Here is a 13,179-nt window from a genome sequence, read left to right as displayed (position 1 = left end):
TTTGTAATCTAAACTCACGTAATATTGTATCCATTAAGTTGCACACAGGAATAATAAAAAATATCCACTACTGAAAATACAAAATAAGCTTTAAAGACTCAAACAACCGCTGACCGCAAGATGGCATCTCCATCTCGATAGTGTAAAATCCCATAATGCAACTGCTACAAGAAAAAGTAGCACACGCGAGCTATCCCGCTTCTTGAAATTTAAATATTTTATTAGTACAAAATATGAATACGGAACAATAGATTATGCAATACATAGTGATTTCATAAAGTAGCTAGAAATATAATTTTGGTATGTATTATAATTGCAGGCTAAAATTTTATAAAATTGGCTAATTTAAGAGTTAAAGTGTAAAATTAATTTGATAATCGTACAACGCGTTTGCTGCTCGTCTCGGGAGCTGGAGCCCTTTCTAATATAAGCTCACGTATTAAATAAACTAACGTATAAATGTGATGGAAAAAATACTTTATGTAACAATATAGATAACCATCAGTATTTTTAACCGATGACTTGTTTTAACAGCTACATTTTAAGTTTTTTTTTCATGGCTTCAGAAACGAATCTGATTGTAATTTTTAATTACTAACCGTTTGTAATTAAAGCAATTTTTTCCTAGTATAATATGCAAGATTTTCATGAATAAGACTAATTTTACAAGCATTTATTGACGTCAGGATTTTGTTAATCCTGCTCGGAATAAGAAGTGTAAGAAGGCGAAGAGGATGAAAGCAGAAAAGAAGTGGTTACAATATTTGATTGTATAGTGAAACAGTGATGATTTTTCGCTGTAAGGAAATGATGTCTATGAATTTGGGTGTTTGCATTAACGTATTTTACCGTGTTCCTGCAAATAACTGGATCAAGTTGTCTAAGGTAGCACTAGCTACCAGCATTTAGTTTCTGTATTTCGCGTTGCAAAATTCAGCTACATTTGTTATGCGTACCGTAACAGAAACAATAATGTGCAATGTCCTGTCATCTGAGACTATAAGGACCTCGCTACCTACTACTATCATTATTTATGTTTTGGGTTTCACAAAAGGGAACCAACTCCGTATGTTTTAATTCCTTTGTAGTTGGTTCATTCTTGCATAACTTGGTCCACTTCAAGAACATTTTGGTATAAACTAATATAAAATCCCCTCTTTTCAAAATAAGCTCACAGCAATGCTTGTGATATGCCTGTAAGCTTGAATCAAGTTACTTGTCTCGATAAAACCAACATGTTGCAAAAGAATTGCTATAAGCTTCAATCAAGCTTAGTTACGCATGAAAATTAACTTGCAAGCATGCATATGCAAGTCTGTATCAAAATCGTCAAAGTTGACAGAAGCTTGATGTAAGTATAAACTTAATAAAGTTGGCCTTGAATTAATAAATCTCAGTTACCTTACATAACGCTCACAACCAACTGTAATTAAACATGCAAATTTCAGCCTCTAATGCAATCACTTGATGTCATATGTGCTTTGCAATGGTCTCTTCTTTTTTTCGTGTTGTGCTAGCATTTTCTGCACTTCAGAGAGATGATCTAGCAATTCAGCAGTGTATATGTATAACCATCTTCCCATTTACATAAAATAGTTATTTATACAATACTGGTTAATTGTTAGGTGTCCGTTGAAAAATTATTAATACCTATAAAACTTTTCTTTATATACACGTATTATTGAGAAAAACTTCAATTTCTTTTAATATTATGCACATAAAAATTATATATATAATTAGTAAAAATAACTGACAAAATATTTTTTTAAATGAATAACCTCTTGAAAAACTACTTTGCGTGTTATTTGTCTCTGATCATTCAATAATCTTCCTTGCTGTTGATTTGATTCAATATGCACCAGGATTGTAAACATGTTGGCAGTGCGATTTGTATAAAGGTGCTCAATTGAATAGAATCCGCAACATTAGCATGTTACAATTCGCGATAATTTTAATCCTATCATCAGCGCTGGAAGATTGACATAACCGTGGTTGGTAGATTCGTATTTGCAAGTGGAGGCCAACAACTTCAATAATATAAAACAGATATACGTGGCCAAAACGTAGCAAAATAAGCCACTGCTCGCTACTTTATCATTGAAAAATGCCGGAACTATCTCCATGCATATGTATTATCTTTGCGCCACAGACTCGGCAGCAATGCTAAGACGAATAAGTTAGCAAGAGCGATGGAAATGTTACACTGTAAGCGCATGAAAATATAATTCATACAGCGTTACAGAGTCAGTCAGTGAGCCAATGATGAGTGTATTTATATTAATAATTTCTTCCTTCAAAAGTACGTATCACTACAGCTTTCTTTCTGACATTCAATTTTATTCCATTTTAGAATTTAAACACTGATAATACTGCCTAAGAGCCTTCATAATAAATTTGCTGATATGTTGGTCTATCTTAAATGCATTAAAAATATTGTTAACAAAAATGTATTTGACGTGTGTTGTTTTGGATGATGGTGTACTGTTTTGTAGCTATAACTGGCCAAGAGCAGTGTTCTACACTGCCCATCCAAAGGATGCATAAGAATAATGTTAAAAAAGCAGTTCCGTTGCTCAATACTAGGACTTCGTGTAGGTACTCCATATACACCGAGCCTCATTTCAGGTTACAATTCTGTGGAACTCTTGAATAATGTAACATAATTTAATATTACTCAAATTCAGTTCACAAGGCTGTCGTTTTACTTGTTTCATGACATACCATAACTTTGAGTACTTTGCTCCATTTTTCTTATTTTTTAGTTTATATTGTCCTGAAAATGGTATTTTATGGAATAATTGAGTGTTTTATATTTTTTATCCACTAAAGTGGTTACATAGAAGATGTTGGTGTTACTAGTTTTAAGAAACAATACAAACATTGCTCACATTAATTTTTTTTTCTTTAAGTCCTGTAACCAACACTTACAAATGGATTATTAGCTATGGAGCATTATATGACCTTTATTAAACATGAAATTCTGTCTATACCAAAATAAAATAACTTTTAGGATAGCGACATTTTGAAATATGCTGATTAACATCACAATACAAATCTTTTTATATGTTAGTATTGGTACCTCAACTTTCTTCAGTGACTTTGAATAGAAAAACAAAATCATCTTCATTCTCATACATTTCTTGGTGTAGAACTCAATCCCAAAATCGATCCATTTCAGGGACAGAAAAGAAACCACGATGATTTATCACCTTTAGATGTTCGATGCTTCCAATTAAGCCATCAAAATGATATGTCATTTCATCTTTAGGTGTGGGCCATCTCCATAAGTTCAGTGATTTCTTCAGTTACCTTTGTGATCACACCAAGAAAATATTCTTCTTCATATTTGAATACAACACGCTGTCCCACCTTCTTGATGGCTTCTCCTATTCCTGATTTAAACTCTTTACATCTATCCGGAGTCTCTATACAATCCATATCTTCCTAAGCCATTGAAATTGGCTTGCTGCTTGCGATACTGCTCAAAGTTCTCATCTTAAAGAGTGAATTTTCATCATCTTCCTCCGAACTGCTGTACAATGTTTAGAAGGCTGCTTATTTGTTCCCAAATCAATGGAAATTGTACCCACCCCACTTTGTCCTGGAGTCACCTGTAATTTTTTTCCCTCTGTTATTTTGAGCACATGTAGTCCATTCAGATATTTTGTTGTGAATTGCTCCTATAAAAATTTCTTGCAAAATACCTTTTTCACATGTCCATAAAGGGAGACGACACAGAAGTTCGTTTACATTAATAGGATGTATCCCACACTTCCTGAAGCCAATATTAGGTTTTCTGCCTAATTCGGAGCTAGTTTATCCATGAGTCTGTTTAAAAGAAATGGGATGAGTTAATTTTGCAGTACAGTCTCTCTCAAACCCAGCTTGCTAGCCTGCCACTCAGAAAGTATGTTTCTCCATGCTACTTTCATGGGTAGAAAGTAATAAACACCTAGAGCCTGGTAAGATGTGTACCATTTGCTGGTACGCATATGAACGATATGCCATTGTCTCTTCACAACTTTAAAACATGTGGCGTTAAATTTGAGGATAAATGTCACAGATCTTAACCTTTTTGCTATCCTGTTTTTTTAAGTCTTGGTAACATCATGCTTGTAAACCACTCACAGAAATTGTTGCTGTCGAACCATCCACTTGGGATATTTGCATACAGGCAGCCTGGAGGGCAATTTACCGTTCATGTTGACCACGTATAAGCTGATCTGTAAACTAAAAATGGAGGAAGTGTTTCCCCTTCAGCATTCCCAGCAAACATCAGGGAAATTCTGAATTTGGAGGAGCTGTAAATTTTCTCTGGGTATTTTGTCCCTTTTATTTAAGAACCTTTTTCTTTCCTGGATCTTCAGTTAAGTTACTTTAATCGAAGTTCCAAATATTGCTAGCAGGCACGTCCTTCACTTCAATACTCAAATGATCTATGTATTCTCGTAATATTTTCTCACCTACTGCTACCCTGCTTCTTTTAATGTTACTAGCAAATCGTACAGTCAGTTCAGGATGCCTTTTACATAATAATGTAATGACCTGGACAGTTATCTATAAATCTAGCTACATTCCTTCCCAACCTAGTGAAAAAAGATTTCACTATCATTCGTAGTTCTGGAAATTCACAGTCACTCATTTCTATGACACACTGCACAAATTCAGCTTCTTCACCATTAGTAAATATTTGTGGGAAACCTGGATGTGGCCGAGTACCAGAATTACCATTTTTCAGTTTATAGATTAGAGTCCTTCTGGGAATATTAATAAATTGCGCTGCTTTCCGCTGGGCCATTTCTTTGTTTCTGATTGGTGCAAGACATTCTTCTAACTAACCGCTAATATCCGTCCCCGCTGGCGGCACGCACCTCGCATCGCGCCTGCGCAGGGCCCGTGGATGACTGTAGGGAGGACCCAGTGAATTCCCCCCGGGTAAGAATGTACATATCATTTTAATCTGGTGAAAAACTCCAAAAAAGGGAAGGATGTGTGTGGCCCCTTCACTCGTTATTTGTGGGTACCCCTTCAACACTATTTGATGGGTGAAGTTTAAGTATGTAATGTTAAGTGTAATAGTCCAAGCATATGACGAAAAATCTTCCGTTTGACTCTAGCGGCCTATAATTATTCATAACAAAAATAATCACGTAAATCAAAACACCTGTTAAATTAATGTTCAATGCCATTTAATTATTAACGAATGCTGTAAGACTCTTAGTCTGCAAGTTTAATTAAGAATAGTTTAATTTTTGTTTGCGTGGCCTCTCTCGCGGCCCTCCCCCGTCTCCGGCAGTCTGCGTCCGGCCACGCCCTGTCGCAGGAGAGCCTTCAGTGGTGCCACTTTGATCGAGTCGTTTTGTTCCGTGAGCAATCAAGCTGGAGCCTTGGTCTACGCTAACCATCGCGGCTCGGAACCATTTCACAGTAGGAGATCAACCTTGTCCGGTTACAGCTCAACCGCCGGGTGACCCCTCCCGCGCGCGGCTTGCTTACGTACGGCACTGGCCGACATCCCTCAGAGATCTGCGGGTAATTCTGTCGCGCATGACCCCCAAATTCGACTACGGGCTCTGGACCCAGGATCGGAGATTGCCCCCCCCCCCCCCCCCAAAGAAAATTTTTTTTACATTCACGTGCTACATTATAATTGCATTGTTATTTCTTACCTACACTTTTTTAGAGTGTTATTTAACCTAAAAATACAGGATATAATTATGGTTACTATTTATAAGTCCAAAATAAGCTTTATTTATAAAATTATTTTACTTTGAAATAACCACAGCAAGTAGGTATATTTACTTCACACAATGAGACAAAAATAAACAGGACTGTGTCCGGGCCCCCTCCAGGCCCGGGACCTGGACCAAGGGGTCCACCCAGTCCCACCCTTGTGGGGGCTATGGTGTCGTGCACTATCATGCCACACAGCTATTGGTGTGTGGAACCCACTCCACGGGACTGACCAGTTAACGGTGTCTCCCGCACTGTCCGCGGGACGCGTGGCTAAAGAGACTGCCGCAGAAATCAGTTCACAAGTGTTTAGGCTACAGCACATTGTTCTATAGTGTGTGATGTGCCAACGCAGCTTCACAGCGTCCCGACAAACGCGCGTGATCAAAGTTTATTGACCGAACCGTTTCAACAGTTTCAGTTTCCACGCCAGTTGGGCATAAGCGTCCTAAGCTGATCAGGGGAGTGCCGCAATAACAGTTATAGTAGGTCCCGAACTATCGTGGGGCCGATGACCCACCCTTTTCTCGTGTTCAGCTCTGGAGACTAGCCTGGCGCTCTTTGCATCCACCACACTGAGCTCACCCCGTGGTTTTGGACACAGCACCGCGGGTGATGGCCGAATGTTTCTCGATGTCACTAGGCTTAAAAAAATTGGTTGTCTGTAAAGTCGGTTTACGGACGATAGTTTAACGTGACAACGTCATAATAAAACATTGATGAAATGATTGCATACTTTTATGAATATAATTTAATCATTTTTATTTTAATAATAAAAGAATAAATACTTGAAATACTAGTAATCATATTTTTAAAATGCAAGAATAATTAACCTTTATTGCCGAAATTGTTATTGTAATAAGCAATGAAAACCACATGAACTTTTCACTTCACTTTATAAACAGTCGACGAAACAGTTCACGTGTAGATGACTTAAAATTAATTTTAAAAACTGGCGTTTAGCTATAAAGTTTAAATATAATTATGAACAAGTTTTCATATAAATAAACTGTAATCAAATATCTATCATCAATTATATGAATCACCATAATTTTTTAGTCAATTGTAACATAACCTATTAATACTGCACTCGCCGACAGCGTAACGGAACAATGAGCGTAACGGGACACAGCGTAACGGAACAATTAACGTAACGGGACACGGCGTAACGGAACAATGTGCGTAACGGGACACTTTTTCGTGCGTGCAGCCGGCGTTCATCGATTTATTAGACGTCACGTCAAAACGTATCGTAATTTACAATGGTACACACACATGTAAAAAATTCATGAACAGATTGCTATGCTAGTAATATGAAACAATAATGAAAAAACAACAAAAAACTGAAAAATTGAATAGAGAAAAGTTAGTATTTTAATCATACTCAGCAAGTCAAATTGTGAGTAATTGTTGTTTTAAAATGTAATTCATTTATTGTAAAATTCATCTCGTGCATAACATGTGTTTGAAGAGTCTGGTTATATGTTAATCTAGTATTCAACCATTTAGTGCTTAATTTAATTTATCAAAATCTCAGGAAGATTATAGCCTACTGTTTGGCACCAGAATATTTTCACTAAATCAAACTTAACTCAAAATAAGCTTATGTTAGGAAAGTGTTTTTTTTTTCCTTCAGATGTTATCTTATAGGTAATTACATTTAAAAATAAACTACAACTAAAAAAATATATATTTTCTAACCTATCGGAAGGTAATTCAAGATAATTTACAGCGTGTAGAATAACCCCGTGTACAACATTCTTCTTCATGCGAAATCTCGCAGAGAAATTTATTACTTTTTAATCTAGTTCTTCATGATAATTATGCATGGGTTGAAATATTCGTGATCGTGGCAGCTGTTCTAAAACTTCAACAAAATCATTCATTTCAACAATTATTTTTACTTCTTCGGCAAGTTCTTTCTGTTTCTCCACAGCATACAGTTTATTGAACTTGTTTCGGATCGCCAAGGACTTCTTAAGAACTTAGGGGCCCTAAATTAAGCTATGCTTAAGATCGTTAGGAGTTCCTTAACCATTGGTAAAATATTCAATGTGTGCTGGGCAGCCCTTACACGAGCCTTAAGCAGCCCTTAAAACTTAAGCGATATTGGTGAAAACGTCCATTAGTCTCTTTACAACTACTACTAACACATCTATGTCTACACGACTATACACGAACTGTCTGCGAACGTGTCCAAGGATTTGACATCACCAAATTATAAATTCAGTGTTTGGTAGGTACGAAGCGGCCGAACTATTTTGTGTATCAAAATAATTTTAGTTCTCAAAAATTTTGAAATCCTACAAATCCTATATTTAAAAAAAAACGGCAGTGCGCTTCAACAAGCCTGGAAATGATAGAGGAATATTTTATATCAATCCAAAAGGCGTAAAAAGTAACTACTTGTCGTTATAGTACTGTCAGCTAGAACAGGTGTGAGGGAGGCCATTTTCCAGTTCCATTTTTGTGCTGCTGTTGTCAAGATGACTGCTAAGAGGGATTAGAGCCCGTCATCTTGTATTTTACCATATTTTTTGAACTATTTATCCCAATTTTTGGCATGCCAAGGTATAAATAATAACTCCCAGATCATCATTACCTTTTTGCAACCACATATTTACTAACAGGCTCTAGTCTGTAAGCTCTGTGCGGGCAACTACAACTATCACGATAATCACACCAGTAGGTACTAGTTCACAAGTGTTGCCTTCAACAAGTATGCCAAAGCTAATTCCTATGCCATGCTAAACCAAAAAACATTTAGCACTGAAGCTTTATTGCAAGCGGTATCAATATATTTTAAATTGCAAGATGGTGAGGTTTAATCCCGCTTGAGAATCCGATCGTATTGATATATTGAACGATATCATATTAAGCTATATCATATTGAACTGTATTACACTGTTCTATATCACATTGTTCGTTAGATCAGATACTCTGGTACAAATATTTTAAATAGGAACAGAATACTTAAGTTAAAAGTATATAGGTATTCAAGCTGTTATAAGTTCAAAATATCATGAAACAAAACCGTAAAAAAATAAAAATAATCCTTTAAAAAAATGTTTATTAATTTTACTCCCATGTAAGAGTTCCTATTTTACAACAGCTTTTGAGTAACCGTTGACAGACAGAATAGGCCGTTTCAATTTTGAGCACGTAGAAGCGAAACATTTTGAAACAGCTTGTGTCTGTCGACCTGACCTGCATTTATGCGCACGCCTTTTCCCAGCACGTGAAGCTTGAGTTCTCTACAGGCTTCACCTGTCTCCGACACTCCTAGGGCTTAGCCATCAAGGTCAGAAACGAACCAGATTCAGAAACACTCAAGTGACAATGCTAAGGCGGGAAACTTATTTTTAAATAAATTTTAACTTGCTTAGGCAACATATGCTTCAATACTGTGTCCATTAAAACGTGATTTAATTTTATAATAATTTTTTTAAGTTTTCAATTACTTATATAATCAAGTATTTTTAAAAAATCAAAAACCAAGGATATTGTCTCAAACTTTTATTTAATTGTTGCTTCTAAAAATAATTAATCTCAGAATTTTTATCTAGCGGAACGCATCTCTTGTGTGATATAATAACAAATACTAAGCTATGCATGTGGATATAAAAATTACATATTGCTATAACGGAAAAAATGACTGACAATTATTTAACTAAAGTCGTTCCATATTCTTCAAAGCATTACTTACTGAACGAAAAATAACTGGGGCTGGTTCCTTTTTTTTAAATATAGGTAGCTATATAAAAAGGTGATAAATTATATAAGTATGGAGAATATATTTGTTGTGGCTCTTAGAAGCATGAAAAATTGTTTCTAATAAAAGACATATTCAGTAGTTAAACATTAAAAATACTAATAATACTTCTCGTTTAAATAGTTTTCCAAACAAACAGTGAACCTTTTTGCATGTCTTTGAACACTTGTTGCACAAGTCCAACTCACTATTTTAAAATATATTAGTTTAATCACACCCCACAAACAATTCAACTAATTTAATCAATAACCTTGTGGTTATTTCCTTTTTGTCTCAAGTTCCCATGCGTTCCTTAATACCAAATCAATAGTCATGTGACCTATCCGCCAGGACTGGACAGCCGAAGGGCCGCGGTGGAGGACGTATGAACCAAACAGCCGACCTCATGGTGCCGTCGACGCTCGCCCGCTGTCGGGGGTACCGGGTTCGAGACCCAGATAAGGCATGGTAAACACTGGTCACAAACACGCCAAAGTCAATGAAACTGTCAAAAAGTCATAAAAGGACGGAATGGTTGGCTCGTTGGTAATTTAAAAAAAAAAAATCCCTTTCGGCACAGCCTACGGGCGTAGGTAGATTACGAAGAACCTATTTCTTCTGGAAATATTTTGGAAACATCTGATGACATGTGGTGACACTGGGATGACATGTGGTGAAACTGAGAGTGACACTGGGATGACACTGAGGCGTTTTCTCTTGCTTCAATCAATGAACGAAATAAATTTTCATCGCATGATTTGGCGTAATCTAAAAATGTCTCATCTGGTTTTATTATTCCATTGCGAATATATAGATCAGGAAATGAGATGTTAAAATTCAACTGCATTGCTATATTATACAACGCATACGCTGTTTTTTACAGATGAAAATTTGAAAATTCTATTTGTCTTGCAGCATGACTAAAATTGTTGCTTCTGCAACCTTCTCTTCGTCTACATATGCAACACACTCAAACTTGCATGCACTCAAGCGTGCATTTTTGGTCGTCGAGTGGAGTCATCAGAGCCGATGACACACGACGATACATAACAGTGACACCTGGGAAAGGATTCAGCCATACGGCCTACAGTGAAGAGTCATCCCGGCATCTGCTGAGTGGCTCCGGGAAGCCACGCGGACCACCTCGACCAGGGACCGTAACTGAATACGCGGAACAGTGCCACTAAAAAAACTGTGCTGTTGAGAAATGCCAACATCAAAAATCAAGTTTTAAATATAAAGAAAACATAGAACATTATTATGAATTTTTTAAAAAGTAATTTTACAAACATTCTTAGTCCAGAATTTATGTAATGGTGTATTAACGGAGTGGCGTATTGAATATAATTGCAAAATATTATAATTTGGAAATACTTTTGACAATTTTGAATTATCTTGATGGCAAACGAAAAAAAAAATCATGGCTGCCATGTGCACATGTACAGACGTGCACTTGAGTATTTTTTAAAACGGAAACTGAAGTTACGGTTTTCAACACTCATACTTTGCGGCTATGCAGTTTTTTTTTTTAAGTTTCGAAATAAAAAACAAAAGATGAAGCAATTTAACATACTGTTTTGGTTGTTCCGTATTGGAAAATAGATAATCTGAAACATTTATGGTGAATTTTCCCAGCAACTAACGACCAAAAGAAAAAAAAAAATCAAGTTAGCTAACATTTTCTTTCGATAAGTTAATGATTTTTAAGTTGTTAAGTTGCCGATAAATACCGCACAGTTCGCCGATTTGCAAACTTGTAGCACCGAGTTGCGACTCTTTTATCTTCCTCGCTTTGTGAGGGAAGCCTTCTTTTCACAGACGAGAGAGCCAAAACCCGAAGTTCCCCGAAGTTCATGCTTTTTTTCCGTATCTATAATGTAGCTATCCTAACCAAATCAACCGTCCACAATGTTTTAAAGTATTTATAATGTAGCTAACCTAACCTAATTGACCATTAGTATGCTTTTATCAACACCGCCATATTTATTTACAATGAACAAAAATAAAACCCGAAGATGCACGATAGGGCGTTTGGCTCTCTCGTCTGTGAAAAGAAGGCTTCCCGCATTGTGACGGAGACCAGGATGGCCGCACCAGGAATGTAGCCAGAGCTCTCTGTGATGCGAGTCTAGCGGTTTATCAATGCGCCTCCTCACTTAGTAGTACCATTGAATTGTAGGGATAATGGGCGTACACACGAGAATATATTATTATTAACCGACTGTATGATTTATGCCGTCGTTAGTTGATATGTTTGATAGACTGTCTTCCGTAAATACTTAGTATAAACTTAAACTATGTCTCTCTCTGCGTCCGTTTGTTCTTCTAAACTGCACAATGGATTCTGGTGCGGTTTTCAATATCATTTAGAGAATTTATTCCGGAAAGTTTATGTTTATAATACGTTCATTTTAAATTTACTTAAATATATCAGATAAATCTTGACGTTTTGTAAACAATTCGTAAACAGAAGCTTTCAGGGTACTTACACGGTTTATGCTGAATTATATATTACTGATACATCAAATTAATGTACTATAGAATTGTAAATGTTTACTGTTAATCATTCTTAGAAGATATAATTATGCTATCGCAGAAATTTCTGTAATCTGTCGAAGAGTTCCGAAATCGCCTTTATCAATGCATCGCTACTGATGGCCACAATTTTCACGATGTGATCTTTAGAACTTGGTTTAAAAAGATGGGGATGTTCAGTATACTGATAAAAATATAATAAACCTCATTTCTATAAGTTGCTCCATTATTTTTTTTTAATATCGTGGACATTCAAAAACGATACACACCTTTTGCCCCATTCCGTATAAACTGACACCTTTATTTCACGGTAAAATTTGACAGCTTGTTATACTTCGGTCCACTGTGTTAATGTCTTTGAAAATTTTGTTTTACTGTTGGCTATGGTCAGTGAGCAGTGGTTTTTCCACGATTGAGACAATGGCAATGGTGTTACTGAACTACTGAGTGCACATGATTTACCGTAACAACGAGAAGAAGCTACAGTGTTTTGAGGTATATCTTGACACGGAAACTTTTCGAGAAATATACCTGTGTCTAATTATAAAGTGTCCGAGAACTAAAATATTTTTTATTGCAAAATTTGCTATCATAGCCAAAATTTATGAACATAACTGTATACGTTTTGCTCTCTCCCTGTTATAAATATTAACTAATAATTCTTAAATATTGTTTTATAAAATATGTCAGCATAGTTTATGAACTTTGTAATCATACGACAGTTCATGTAATTCTTAGAAAATATATAATAACAATAATAAATAGTTTCTTATATCTGACATGTATGCAGACAAGAAGAAAAATAAATGCATATAGCAACAAAATAAATTTATATTTAAAAGCAGAAACTCCACGGTTCTGACACCAGCCAGCGCAAGAACAGAATAAGCAACCAAAACGGAAACACCACCGACGGATTGCTAGTGTAAACTGATGAACCGACACACGTGTTCGGTCTGTTTACAAACTGACTGCAGCTGACGCAGTGTTGGGTGTGGGAGGGGGTTTACCAGTGGACCGCTCACCGCTGCTAGTCAGCAGCATAAATGTTTGTAACCAATTGTAAACACACACACACATACACGCACACATAGTTTCACTATGCACGTGTGTTCCATAGAGATGCTGCACATTCTTGCAGTGGTGGACGTAAGCACGAC

At 36.2% G+C, this 13,179-nt stretch overlaps 1 protein-coding gene across 6 annotated transcripts in view; it reads right to left on the bottom strand.

The window, feature by feature from the left end:
* The window catches only part of LOC134533752 (guanine nucleotide-binding protein G(q) subunit alpha), a 112,176-nt gene extending 112,011 nt beyond the window's left edge, over window positions 1-165 (bottom strand). For 2 of the 6 annotated variants that reach the window (XM_063371371.1, XM_063371372.1), the window contains exon 1: window positions 19-147. The gene's annotated coding sequence lies outside the window, so the exon portion shown is untranslated. Of the gene's footprint in view, window positions 1-18 lie in introns of all 6 variants that reach the window. The other 4 variants (XM_063371374.1, XM_063371373.1, XM_063371370.1 and 1 more) reach the window with 4 other exon arrangements.
* Between the last annotated feature and the right edge of the window lie 13,014 nt (window positions 166-13,179).

Source organism: Bacillus rossius, chromosome 7 (assembly GCF_032445375.1).
Source record: "Bacillus rossius redtenbacheri isolate Brsri chromosome 7, Brsri_v3, whole genome shotgun sequence".
NCBI classification, from domain to species: domain Eukaryota; kingdom Metazoa; phylum Arthropoda; class Insecta; order Phasmatodea; family Bacillidae; genus Bacillus; species Bacillus rossius.
Note: the sequence above shows the minus strand (reverse complement) of the source record. Positions and strands in the feature narration are given on the sequence as shown.